General features: G+C 37.8%; 1 protein-coding gene and 1 pseudogene across 1 annotated transcript in view; one reads left to right on the forward strand and one right to left on the reverse strand.

Annotated features, from left to right (window-relative positions):
• clvs2 (clavesin 2) overlaps window positions 1–15,084 on the reverse strand; it is a 51,405-nt gene that overhangs the window by 9,622 nt on the left and 26,699 nt on the right. The window lies entirely within an intron of this gene.
• Window positions 9,100–10,741, forward strand: LOC146652684 (uncharacterized; annotated as a pseudogene).

The following is a 15,084-nucleotide window of genomic DNA, read 5'->3' on the forward strand; positions in this document are numbered from 1 at the left end:
TTAAGGCTGAATTTGTACATTTAGACGTTGCTTCATCTCTCCCCCCCTCTCCCGAGAGCCTGTGGCTTCACCGACGAGGATAAACACATTAGAAATGATTTTCTCTTTAAAGCTTGGTTCGCCATAGAAAGCAGCACCAACCTCCTGCTTAGTGACATGAGGCAATCCAACAGATTTCCGTCTAAATCTAACCTGGGGCCACAACCTGCAAAATGCAGCACAAAAGCTGCCAATCTTGTTGGTGATGGTCGCTTTTTTTGTCTACAGTAATTACAGTAATGACTGTGAATTAGTCTTCATTTTTCTTAAAATGAGACTATACTAAAAGGAAAAAACACTTAATTTTTTCCCTCCCACTGTGACTTTGAGCTGAAAGTATGTGTTAAAACCCAGCACATTTTGCCACGGTGATGCTTACCTGCTCCACCCAGGGAAATAAAACACTGTGTATCAATCGCAAGATTTTATTTGGAGCTCATATTTAGCGAATACTCGGAATACTTATGCAGACAATTAGTAGTGGATTTGCCTTGGCGAATAGCTGAGCATTTTATTACATTTTCATAACAGAGATATTATGAGTTATAACTTTTAAATATTCCTTTTAAATCAGCATTTAAGCAATAGTTTTAAATGGCAGTATTAGATTTTCCTGAAAGCTGTGATGACACTAAATAAGCACTGACCTTTTATAAGGTCAAAATTAATGCTAGACTGTTTGGATGATTTAACAATAACAAAATATTAAAGGAAATTAGTTTAACAAGCCAAGAAATGTGTTAGATAGTTATTAAGAATATTATTTATGACAAACCTTAACTTCCTGTAAACTGATGGGAATGAGTGAGGAAAACAAACCAACGTTTGGATGCACAGAAAAAAAAAATCTGTCAAGTGGGACGAAAAGTAATCAGGCTTTTCACGTTGTAACCATGACAGCCTCTTTTGTCCCACATGACTTAAATGCAACATCAGCATAGGTTCTCCAGTGTTTCTGGGCTTCTGGTATCATAAATCATGAACTGATAGGCTGACACGAACACTGTGGGTCACACACCGTGTCTGTTCAGAGGCGCACAGACACACAGCAGTAATGACATGTGATTTACCCGTAATGGTTGGAGCAAAGAACAGATGAAGTCAGCCAATCATCAGCAGCCACAGCTGCTTCTCCTGTGAAACGTCTGTTCAGATAGATTATAAGCTGCACTGTGGCGACTGAAGTAGTGAGTCTTCCTTAAGGACACCAAATGTGTCTTTTAATAGACAGAAAACCAGAAAATATTCAGGGTTTTCAATTTATAGCATTTGGATGTCATTACTGGAGTAAATAAGGACAAATATTTAAAAATCAATATGGGCTGCAAAGCTAATCTTTCAGTACACATTCTATTACATTCATTTAATCTTCAGTCTCACTTTCCTCAAGTTTCTTAACCCATTATTATTCTATGAGCGTCAACACATGTTAATTAACATGCTGTAAGGATGCTGCTAATGTGAGAGATTCAGCCAAAAGGCTAATTTACATCTGTTGTACCTGCACATAAATGTTATAAATTAAAAGATGCTAACAGGACACACAAAAGCAGACACAGCAACATATGGTGTCCTCGTTAACCTTATGAGATAAATTTCCTTTGACATCGTGTAAATATTCTGTTGCCTGCTGACATTTAATTTCAGGCATAGCCCATACATTTTGTAAAGAAAGATAAAAAAAAATATCCATATCACATCATGTAATATAAAGAAAACACATTTAGTTTTATTTGATCTATATACACATTTTCCAAGTCTTTTAAAGATGAGATGGATATCCTTAAATGCCCCCCAAACACTTGCTAAACAAATCTTTTGTCTGACAGAGGCAGTAGACACCTAAAGGGGAGGAGCTAAAACGTCAGTATATCAGATCATGGATGACCTGAGGGGCTGGATGAAAGACCAGGAGATAATATTTTTATCCATGAAGTATGCAAAGCTACTCAAGTACAGGTCAAAAATGAAAATATATAGATGAAATTTGGATCATAGATCCCCTTTACTTCCCATTTTGGCATTTGTCACAATCGCTGCTCTTTTCTCATTTTTTTGGTAACTTTAATTTTTTTTTTGCTATAGGTGTTCTTGTTTGTTTTTCCATGTTTTTTATTTATTATTTAGGTGGGATTTCCATTTATTCAATAGCATTACGTGACTTCAGTTCTTGTAATATTTGAATTTCAGTTACTGTTTGATTTTATATCCATCTATCCACTTTCTCCCACTTATCCAATTCAGAGGGCTGAGCCTATCCCAAGCATATTTCTAGAGTTATTAATTCCCTCAGGGTTTCCCTCTGTCTCATCCTCCTGTTATCCCGCTTGTAAAGTTAACTTATATCTCTCTATTTTCCTGTTTCACTTATTGTCACTCACTTCCTGTTTTATTTGTCTCTTGTCTCCTGCATTTACATTTACTTTGTCTCTTTGTCTAGATTAAGTTCAGCTGTGTCTTGTTTCCCTCCTGTTTCCACTTTCTTGCTAACCCTCATGTGCATAAACAGTTCAGTGCTTCTCCTTACTCTGTCTGTTACTCACCCCTGTCTTCTCATTGTTTGTTCCTCAAGGTTTTCGTGTTTCTGTTTGTTTTTGAACTATTGAAATCCTGACCTTTAGCCTCAATAAACTTCTTGTTGTGTGTTAATTTAGTCTGCTTCAATTATCAGCATTTGGGTCTCTCCGTCACTCTTGAATACATGACCGTAGCATGTCATGAAATGACACCCAAATAGTAGAAATCAGAGCATTGGTTAGGGCTAAATGCTTCAGTGAATGAATGTACATTTACTATTAATATGACAGCAGATTGAGTTAAAATAAACTGCAGTGTGTTTAATGTGATTACGGGACATGCCAGTGTGCCACAGAGTGTAACATTGTAGCTCACTGATCTGCTTAATGGTTTCTGGATATAACTGAGGTTCTGTGACACTACTATGTAAGATATATTGCATAATAAATGTTACAAGGATCAGTGGATTAGATAATATGATTGCTCTTGGTCTTTTCAATGAATTTGTAGACACTATAATCAAGAATGTTAATATATAACAACCTATAACAACAAAAAGCCAAAAAAACCTTGCAAAACTACTCCTAAACCACATTCTGAATGTGAGTGTTCGTCACATGCTCTAACTAGTATTTCACTCATCGGCCACTGAATTTGAAATTTAATGACAGCAAAGGCAATTTACTAAACCAAACAAAACACGCAGGAAAAACAAAAGCAGCAGGGCTCTGATATTCAAAGGAGACCAAAGAAAGATGAAACAGTAAGAGTTAGTACACAGTATTTTCCACATATTTTCTACCCTTGCTGCTTTAAATTCTTTTCAAGTTATTGTCATTTGGTGTGTTTGACTTTAAGTCTTTCTCAAAGCAAAAGGAAAACACTACCTGCTGTTTAAAACAGTGTTTACAGAGAAACGCTTCAGAGTGCTACCCAGCATGACTGAAAGGAGTTTGTCGGTAAAGGTATTATGTAACTGTCAGGGCAGGTGAATATTTAATGACTCTAGTACTGATGTACCTTTCAAAAATAGTTGGATCAAGAGACAAACTGGAGTGTGAAAAGCAGCAGTGCTCTGAGATTTATTCAAATTTACTTTATTAGGTGATCTAAAGAAAACACTGCATGTTTAGACAAAATGCCCTTTTCCCTTAGATATATTAGTCCACTTATTAATCATACAGCTTTTTCTTCTGAACCTTTCACCAGATATATTAATCGAGATATAAAAAGTAAAAGAGTAAAATGTTCTTGACACAGATACTCTGAAAGTTACCGGTGATACAGGCTGCAAAGAGAACCTTTTAAAATGTTAACCACTGGTTCATTGTCATAAAGTACTATAATTGTTTCAGGATTGCTTAGAGCTCCACAGCGGACAGGCAGCTCTGATTGGATATAATTATAGTTGGACTGTAGCCCAGCAGGTTGGCAAAGTGTTGAATGTGGAAAAGCTAAAACATAAAGTGGTGAGAAAGTCTTTTGAGTGGAAATGTTGTGGGTATAAAACACAATGTGGACCAAATGTCCAAGAAAAGGGAGTCATAGCTAAGGAGTGGCTTTTTTTAGTTTCATGTTGGCAGAACAATCCTAACAATATCTTTGTTTTGTTTTTTTTTATTAACAAAACTGAATAAAACTGATCAAGCTCTATTTTCTGATAACATAAGTAACAATTTGATTCAGTTTCAGGTAAGACTACAGCAGCAGGCAAGAAGAAGTAGAAGAAGAGTTTCTCTCAGAACAGCTTTCACACAGCAACAGAAAACAAGACAGACAGATCTTTGGTGGGTGAACCATGTATTTTATGTCTGAACCTGCTGAACCTGTAAGATCAGGTCACACAGAGCTACTGTAAGTCACAGCCTGCTCATTTATTATTTAGTTTATCAAACGGGAGCTGTGACAGCAGCTCGAGACATGATGGAGCCAGACAATGGGAAGCAGATCCACAACATCCCCGAGTTTGCTTTTATCATTAACCCATGCTGACCTGAATCTTCTCTGGACAAGCAAGTGAAAGTAGTAAACTTATTGCAGAAATTCAGCTTGTAAAAAATCATGAAAAGCATCTCTGACACATTGAGTTGAAGCAGACTGGATTTAATTTTCCTTTTGTAGGTGCTCTTCAGTCACTTGAATTCAGGGGACAAGCAATCCTTACTAAGTTGTTAAAAGTTCTTACCTCAGAATGTATATTTACTCCCCTTACCTCAGTCTCAAAGTGTATATATGTTTATTCTTCTTATTCTTAGTCTTCCTATATTTATTGTTGTTCTTTTGCACTGGATGGAACTGGAGCCACGTCGTTTCGTCTCTCTATATACTGAACTGTATAAAGCAGAGATGACAATGAAGTTTACTTTGACCTGATAAAATTGGACTCCAAGGCTGGATACGGTAATATTAGTCCATTATTCATAGGCAGAGGTGATAGTTTTGACTTATGAGGGATGAATATAGTCCACCTCAGGCCTTCCAGTTAATCCTGAAGGAGAAGTGCCAAAAGACGGAGAAGCAAAGGATTAAACAATTGTGAAGCCTGAGGTCTTTGTCATTTGTGTTTTGCTTGTTGCCTGTGGTTTTTCTATGTTTTTCTGTTTTATTTTCCCTCTTAAACCCTAACTGTTCATTGAAGATCTCTGTAAAAAATCACCAAGTGCTGCTTGTACGTGATCAATGGATTTGTGAGGTTCAGTTTCTAATTTTGTAGTTTTAATCTTATAATCCATATCACCTTGAGGTGAAAAAACTAAACTGGTGCTATACAAATACCGTAAATATGTCTCATGTATGTACTGTTCACAACACTATTTTATCTTCTTGTTTTGGCTGCTCCCTTTAAGTATTGCTACAGCAGATCATCTGTCTCAATCCCACCCTCATCCAAGCATCTGCTTTTGTCACACCGGCCCTCTGCACGCCCTACTTCACTACATCCATGAATCTTTTCTTGCTGCCGGGCAGCTCCATCGTGAACACCCCTTGTCCAGTATATCCACTATTCATTCAGCTCTGTCTCTCTCTGTGTCTCTGCTGCTCAATGTGAGCTGTCCCTCTGATATACTCATTCCTAATCCTGTGCCTTCTGGTTGTCATGCCTCTTTGTCAGTGCAACTGTATCCAAACAATACATCATGGCAGGTCGCACTACCATCTTGTAAGCCCATACTTTCACACTTGCTGCTATCCTTCAGTCACAAATCACTGCTGACACACTCTCCTCCCTGCCTCCACTCTCTACTTACCTGTCTTGTGTTTTGTAGGGTTGACCCTAGGTATTTAAACTCACCCACCTTCATTATTCTACTCCTTGCACATTCACTTTTACATGTCTCTCTCACATTCACACACACGTATTCTGTCTTGTTTCTACTGACTTGTCATTCACATTATCTACAGAGGATACCTCCACCTCTCCAGGCTCTCTTCCACCTCTTCCTACTCTAACAGCAGATCACAATGTCATCTGTGAACATCACAGTCCACAGAGACTCCTGCCTGGCCTCATCTGTCAGCCTGTCCATCACAACTGTAAAGAAGAAGGGGCTCAGAGGTGATCCCTGAAGTAATCCCACCCAAACTTTGAACGCATCTGTTACTCCTACAGCACAACTCACTACTGTCATGCTATCCCCTGCACCAGTTGATAACATGTCCTTTAGCAGCCTCACAAACTTCTCTATAACCCATAACGTCCTCATAAAATACCATGGTTTATCTCTTGACATTTATCTTTTCATTTATAATAAAAACACCGAAAACTCATGCCGCTATAAATACATTTTGTTTCCTAATCTTTGTAGTCATTAAGGGTGTTGTTGTTGACTTCTACATAATGTCATTGCAAACAATCCTTTCTTAGAATATATTCCTCTCGGCGTACTTGCGTCCCAGTATTTCCAGCAACACATCTGTAATATCCAAGAGTTTTGCCGGTGAGTTCGAGTCTATCAGCACTCCACGAGCAAGCAGCAGACGTAACCAAATCTGACGTGTGTCGTCCAGCACTCTGTGATTCTGAGTTGTGGTCATAGTTTCGCTCTGTCTCGCTCCGTCATGCTTTTTCAGTCTTTCTACAACAGATCAGGTTGATGAGCACTCTCTATTCTCTGCTCTGCTTCTGTCACTTCCCATCTGAACTGGGATGAGTAAACGTGTCCTCCAGTAAAAGTGAGTTTCTGAGAGAAAAAAGACAACATCCATTTGAGTGGTTTTTTTTCTTGTCTTTCTCAGGGTTTAAAGTGTAGCCTGGAGTTACAACATTGTTTGCTGCTGGTCTGTTCTTTATCAAAGTCGTCTGAGTGAAGTTAATGCTGAACCTAAAAAAAGGAGGGGGAAACGAAGGGTGGATCTTCCTGTAAGTGACAGAAAATGCTCTGTTTCCTGTCACCGTTCTGGGACAGGAGTGTACAGCAGTGCCACTTCGCTGATCCCTGAAGGCTGAATTTTTTTTACCCATGCTGAAAAACAAACCAGCTCCTCCAATAAAATAACCTTTGTACTCCACTTTTCTAAAGAATAAACGCAGCATTGGTTCAATCTTGGGCTCCACTTCCATCTTTTATTTCCCTGGAGCCTTTTATCCAATCAAGGACTCCAGAGTCATCCTCCTCCTGCTGTTGCTCTATATCCACTCAGTACATTTTCAACTGTCTTTTTTCCAAAACCTTTTAAACAATGAGACCCATTTGCTCTGTAATGATGCTCAAATTGTTTATTCTATTTGTTCCTTTCTGGGATCATATTGTTTATATTAAACCCCTCTCTAGTTTTGATATCTACCTTAAAAACAGATATTGCCCATAATGTTAGATATATGAGTTTTTTTCACCAGTTTGTAGTGCTATCCATCTACATTTTTCACATTTTTCAAAGAGGACAGATATTGCCAAATTTGAGAAACTCACCAGAACAGTCCTGATGGATAAACAGCACTTAAAACAGCCAGCATTTAGTTCAAGCATCCCCTATGATTGTTTTTGTCATGCATGATGTGCTCCTTTTTTTAAGCCTTCTTAGCTACTTTGATTTTTAGCACATTCATGCTATCATGGTTAAAACGTATGATAGAAAATACTCTCTGGCATAACACAGTATGATTGTAATAAAAAAGTTAGTTTTTTCATTGCATTTTTCATTTTCATTTCATTTTCATGCAACAGTTCAATGGTCCAGGTGTTATTTGCTTACCAATTGGCCTGGAAAATCTAACATTGACACACTGAAAAAAAGCACTAGCAGAAATACAAACGCTGTTGTCTATTGTATATTAAATAACTTTGCAGAGAAATTGCATTGTGCTGTGTTGCTGAAGTCTTGTGAAGCTTTAAGGTGCAGTAGGCTGAGCGCTTTTAAGAGATTGCTGAGAAAAATGCAATTCCTGCTGAGAACAGATTCTCAATAACCAATCTTATTAATTTCCTTACATTTCTGGGTAGGCTTCTATCACAGACTTTATGTCATAATTGTTGGGTCAGATTTTCAGTTACTTAGTAAAAATGTCACGGAGATTAGAAGCATGATCCAATAGATAACATGCAAACAACATGTAATACTACCACCAGATGTATGCACTGCACCTTATACTAAAATACTATTTTTTTCTTTTCTGCAAATAAAACATAGCTTACAGTTCAAATCAAGTGATTTACACAAATACATAGAACTATAAATAGCCATATGTATATGTCAGATGACTTTTTCATTATAAGCACTCCATCACAAGCAAAGTATCCTTAACATTCCACTTATAAAATAATTACAAATCTTTTATCTAAGTTGATTATACCTACTTAGCTTTTATAATCGGATTACATAATACTAACTACATGTAGTCCATTACTTGCAAATCCTGGATTTCACCTACAGCATTATAAATGTAAAGCATGTGAGGAAGTGGGATGAGATTCATGGTAAAATTTCCACCTGCAGCTAAACTGGCTCACATGTAGAGTAAGAAATCATCGTTTGAAGTTCATATCTTTTTCCTCTCAGCCTGCGCAGGTGCAACACGCACCCGTGTTTTATTTGAAGCCTCCCTCAGCATGACGATTCAGTGTTCATCAGTATAACCTTGGTGTGCACTTAAATACAATGAATCAAATCAATGCACACAGAGCAAATTGCAAGTAAAAGGCTGTTAATGCACATCTTCGAGAAGAGCAGCAATTTATGCCAAAATATAGCATTTACATATATATAAATCATTCCTAATTATAAAGATTCTTCAGTTTATGTAAAAAGACCAGAGGCTTGAAAAATATAATGAGGCAATGAACACTGACAAAGTGTCCCAGGTATCTAAAGTAACCTTATAGCTTATTTCCTGCACAAAATTGAGACTGAGAGGAAAGGTTACACCAATTAAACTCTCAGCAGGATATACTGCCAACTCCACTCAGGAGCTCTGAGAGAGAAATTAAATTTTTCCCCAACAGAGAGATCAGAAATGTATTTAAATCTCTCTATATATTTTAATTCCGCCTCCTGTGAATTTTCTCTGTCATATCAGGTCTTTGCTAAATTGACAGGTTAACCCTCTGATGCATAGTGGTCACTGGAGTGGACAGCTACTAAAACGTACATATCTCTTTAATGCATTGGTTTCTATGGTGGAACTGCATATTAGCCTCTAGAGTGCTCTCTGCTGCCATGCTCCATTGAGGTCAATTCAGTGTTCAGTTAGTGCAACTGCAAGTAAATTTCCTCTGAATCAAAGATGGCAGACAAACTGTCACCCCTGCCGACCACTGCTGGCATATCCTGTCAATCCTTCTATGCTAAAAGAGCCCAACAGGTAAAAAAAATATGATGATATGCAGTAACATCTAGGGAAGGATATTATCTGTTTGGAATAAGAAATTGTTATGTCTAATATGTAGAAAACTACAATTAACCATGTGTCCACTGTAGTGGACATCATGCATTACCCACTATATTTTTTTAACATAAGTCATAAATTGTCTCACTGTTTTTTGGGACTGTTTTGGTTATAATTAAGCATATAATTGTTACATTTATAAGCTACTCATTTAAAATATATATTTCTGTGCAGATCAGCTGTAGTTTGAGTTACTATAATAATTATTTTATCATATTTTGTAGACTTCAAATGCAGCAAAGAATAAGGCAGCGTACAGAATAGTCCAGGAAATTCCATCCAGCTCCAGTGATGATGATTTCATTGATGAGTGCAGTGATGAGGAGTTCAGTGATAAGTCCAGTGATGATGAGAGTGGCTGCCAGAGCAGAACAGAGACATAGGAACTACGGATGATGAAGACACAGACAGTCAGGATGCAGAAAGTGAGAACGATGAGGGGCAGGATGAAGAGGAAGGTCAGTATGATCAGGGAGCTGTGGGAGATGGGTACATGGCACCTGACCATACTCAAGCCCGCAAAAATATTTGGAAAGTCCAAGACAATGACTTGGTTGGAGACTTGCCTCCTTTTCTAGGAGAGTGGAAATTGAATGTGGAGGGGAAGGATCCCATAGATTTCTTCAGACATCTGTTTCCAGCAGATCTAATTGATAATATAACATACAACACCAACTTGTATGGGAAAGAACTGTCAGTAACAAGAGAAGAGATTCTCCCTCCAGCAATGCAAAAGAGGAAGACCCAGTGGGACCCCACAACCCGTGAAGTGGAGAGCAGTCACCAAAGTAGCCTGTGAGGTCAGGTTTGCCACAGGATATCACTGGCCCCAACTGACCGAGGTGAAAAATGCAAACAGGTGCCATGATGTTGTGTGCACACGGAAGACCAAATACATCTGCATGCAATGCTGTGTGCCATTGTGCCCTGGATGCGTTGCAAACTTTCGCACAGCCTAGGTGTGATGAACATAGAACTGTTTGGAGATGCAGAGACTAAGATGTCAGTTTGTGTTTTCTTCCAGCATGCTACTAAGGGCTTGGTAATACTGTCCTGCATCGTTATAGAACTGTGTAGACTCAAAAATGTTTCTCTTGTTGGAGATAGTTTGCCATATTCAGGTGTAGGATTCATAGCTAGGACTGTTGATTGGTTTTGTTATTTACGTCTAAACATTGGGGCCTTATGAGTTGAAAGTTCCAAAAAAATTGCTGAGATGTTTTTCAAAGGATACAAGCAAACAAGTGTTTGTATATTTACAATAGAACACAAGGTAATTAATTTTTACAGTAAATTCACAGTATTTCATGCTAAGTGCTCAGGCGCATGTAGTCCACTGGAGTGGACAAGTTTATAACTTTATAAAAAAACATATTTTTGAAAAAAAAAGAGTTAAACATTTTTTTTCATGTCCTGAGAAGAATAAAAGCACTTAAGAAAAAAATCTTGACCAAGGCTTTCATAATTCATGCATCAGAGGGTTAATGACCCTGAACATTCAAATCCATCCTTCACAGTGGTGCTTTAGTCTATGTTATGTGATAATAAAGGAGGTTTGTTTCTGAATTGGCTGGAGTTCACAAAGGAACAAGCAAATGGTAAGCTCTTTTTTAAAAATCTGCTAGAGGACTTCTTAGCACTGCCAGGTTTCTGCCCCTGGTCTCTCTCTCTCACTCGCTGTTTGTGTGTGTGTTCGGTGGAGTTGACCTGAGTGTCCAAATTGTGGGCTGAAGCTCAACAGATCTCGTCTTCCTGCCAAACAGACGAAGGGCAGAGGAGAGTGAGACGTAGCAGCAGAGGGCTGATTTTGCCTATCCTTCCTGGTTCACCACTGCATCATGCAAACTGCTAATCTTCATTGAGTCCCTGGATATTAGGGGTGCAACCCAAAGCTGCTGTCTGCATTTGCATTTATATAAAAACATTAAAAAAATCAATAAAACACAGTTCAAATCCATAGTCAGAAGCTTACCAGAAGTGAAACTGGAAGAAAAACTGCATTCTTGTTGTTGTATTTGTTTTTGTGAATGCCGATACTGTACATGTTTTCTTTGAGTTTCAGTTGACATTAAACAGTATCTTGAATCATATGTATAGAAATAAAAAAAAAAGGGTAATGGTTGCCCAATATCAAATTCCCTGAGCAAAGTGACTGATTTCTGTGTCTGAAGGCAATAGGCCGTGCTTGTTTCCAGGATGTGCCAATTTTCCATTCTGCCATTCTTCAGTTCTCTGAACACAGCAGGCATGGAGCTACAAAGTCAGCATGACCCACACACCCACAATAGCCACAATGGCTCCAGTTTTCAATGTGAGTCATTTCAGATAACAAACTGTAATCCAGATCTCCAGATTTGATCTGACCCTCGGTTCCTCGTCTGTCCAAAACTAGCTGCCTTGGCTGTACCAAAGCCTGGTATTAGATTAGATTATTGTAACTGTGAATCATGCAAAACTGCCTGAGAACAGGCCAGGAATACAAATACGAATGTAAATTAGCAGTTAAAGAAAATCAAACTTCTAAGAAATTTAGCCTTGGTATTAGTGCTATCATTAGTTTAAGTTAGTCATTTTAGAAACATGTGGTCTTAATGTTAATATTCTGTGACTTGCATGAAAACAAACACAAAAGTATAAATGGCAAATTCGACCTGTCATCATCCTGATCCAAATAATATATCACGAATATGTGGCTAAAAGAAACCACATTGCCTTTCTTGCCTGGAGCCTGTAAAACAAATATTATGCTTCTGTACTGAAAATCAAATTAACATTTCTTCATGTGCGAAGATGAAACAAGTTCTGGTTTTCTATGTTTCGCCCCAGAAGCTCTTAATGTTGTTTTCGACTCCTTAACTGCCATTTTGGTGTGACATGAGATTAAGTCGGTTTTGCTAAAAGACGAAGAGGCGCTGTGACTTTTCTATCATTTCAATGTCTGTCTTTCATACATAAAAATTAAATATACTGTATAGAGGTTCCATAGAAAAAATAATCTAATTCTAAAGTGTATGTGTGACTTCAAAAGATTTGAAATTTACCAGTTAACACAGGGCAGCTAAATACTATAACATCTTGGCTGTGCAGACTAACATGCTTCTGAAATGTATCCAACTATTACTTTAACTAGTCACATGTTCGACGCTGACATGCGAAGCATTCAGTGCTTTGGAGATTTCACAGTCAAATAGGCACTTAAATCATTCTTTTCAAGTGTATGAACAAAGGGACCAATGCTGCTGCACATTCAATTTCAAAGACTGAATGTGATCTAGAATATTGGCAGAGAATACCAGCTATTGGCAGATTTTCTTCAAATTATCAAAAGCTTATAGCAGCCAAACTCAGTGTAGCTTATTTTATTGAAGTGGGAGAGCATTTGGTCAGATAGCTGCTGTCTTCATCCATCTGCATTTCAGAGATAACGGGCAGAAAGGACAATCTCAATCAATACAGCGTTACTTACAAAGAAAAACCTGGTCAGAAGCTTCTTTGTTCGCTAAAAACTGTCTCAATTTCCTTCTTGCAGACTGAAACGACAGGATAGTGACATTTACAAGGCATGGTGATTGTTGGCAAACTGCCTATCAAGTATCTGATTCCTAATATAATGCAAGACAAAAAATTCTTTGATTCCATTTAAAGTTAACCAGTTTTTCCACCTTATAAATGGAAAATGAATTTAAACTGGATGTCCCGATTACACTGCTTTAGATAAAAAAAGATAAATTACAGGCTGTCTCGTAACCTTTTTATTACACTTCATGGCGATGGAGAAAAGCAGGAGGATTATAAATCAGTAGAGTGGAATTAATGTCCTGAGATAGACTTCTTCCCAATCATAATAAAGTGATATTTTACAGACGATTACTTCTAATGAAGAAACAAAGTGTTTTCATACATTTTAAGCCGCTTCACAAAATATACAGTAGGTCAACATTAATCTCGGGAATTTTCTGCAGCCAGTGTTGGCACAATTTTCAGGAGACCCAGTTATTCTGCAGAGCTCTATATGTTACATAACAATGCTAATGCACTATATCCACAGAGACCTTGCTTACTGGAACGATACTCTACTGTACATGTTAATGCGGTCTAAATATCTGCAGATATGCAGGCTTGGGAGATAAAAGTGTGTCACTATTGCATATTTTGTCAAAAAATAAACATGGTTAAAGATATACACATACTTTTACAAGCTGAAATAATTTACTGAAAACGTTTTTGTTTGCTCATATTTTACTAAGTCTGTTCTCCATTTACCAGAACCAGTCAAGCCAGATTTACTGATTCTGGTTCGGTCAAAGGTTTCTTTGTCGTTCAAAGGGAGTGTTTGCTGCCTAGTGTCACCGTGTGTTTAGCCCACAGAGGTGACTGATGTGTTTGTCTCTGATGCAACAGTCAAACTAGGAAAGTTAGTGTTTGGACACAGAGTCATATGTGTATATGTGACTGTGTAAAATGCACTTGAGGTCGTGTTGCCTTTGAAATGGTTGCTTTGGAGATGGGGATCGTATCTGTAACCAGTCAAAGTCATGATTGGCTGACGTTACTGTGAACTATTATTAAACTATTTTAATTTAGAATTCAGCCACAATCTTGTAACTTGAAACAAAAATTGAAATTCCTCCACAAATAGAGACATAGTTTCTGTAGGAGGAGAATTTAACTGCAAAATGATGCTTATGTATGAATATAACAAGAATACGATGCATTTGCAACGAGTTGAGTTTTGTCCCCTGTTGCAGATATCACCAACTTCCTGGACTGATTGCAACATTGATTGCTGGCAGTCTGTCGACATTACACATCAATCTGTCTGAGATTTATTTGAGGTCAGTCCAAGTCATATCACGATCTCCCATCAGAGAGGTATATTATGAAGGAAGTTCAACACAGTTAGGCTTTCGTTAAAACTCCAGTGGGAGATAATGGGCATTACAATGTCCACTTTCTTTTGAACTGGGTTGCCTCCTCAGGCTCTGTGTGCTGACATAAAAAGTGGGAATTTCCCAGGTCACATGACTTTTCTTACACAGAAAATGAGACCCTCTGAGTGTGTCATCCAATCAGAGACACATTCAGATGTCATTAATCTTGGGATTAATCTTGATTTTTATTCAAGTTAATTATTTTAATGCAGAGTGTGCTCTCAGTGCTGCTGGTTATTTCAAAGATGAAGGCGCGACATTAGAGCTCTGAAACTTTAAACTGCTCAAACAGTAAATTTTTACTGTCCCATAGTCTAATAAAAGATATATGAAAATATCGTTAGTTTGTTGGCAGAGCAAAGTGAAATCAATTTTATTGAATGAACAGGAATTCTTGGTGTGTGTTCCAGTAGCTACAATTCCAGCAGCGTAAAAGAGATTTAGCAGCAGAATCAAGGTTGACAACATTTATACATTTACTGCAAATGAATAAATAAACGTAACAACTCCAGTGACAATAGGCTGCTGTGACATCTGGGCTTCATTTGTAATGTTAGTAAGGTACGGCTTAACAAGTTGCACATATAAAACACATCATGTAATTTACATGCTGTAAATGAAAAAATCTGTGAAAATGTGTCATTTGCCCTCAATTTCAAACTGAAGATAACCGGCTACCAACCAGGTGATGTGTTCAGCATAAATTACCATAGT

The sequence above is a fragment of the Rhamphochromis longiceps genome, linkage group LG15 (genome assembly GCF_057381845.1).
Source record: "Rhamphochromis longiceps isolate RC_006_pf linkage group LG15, R_longiceps_female_GT1.1, whole genome shotgun sequence".
In the NCBI taxonomy this organism is placed as follows: Eukaryota; Metazoa; Chordata; class Actinopteri; order Cichliformes; family Cichlidae; genus Rhamphochromis; species Rhamphochromis longiceps.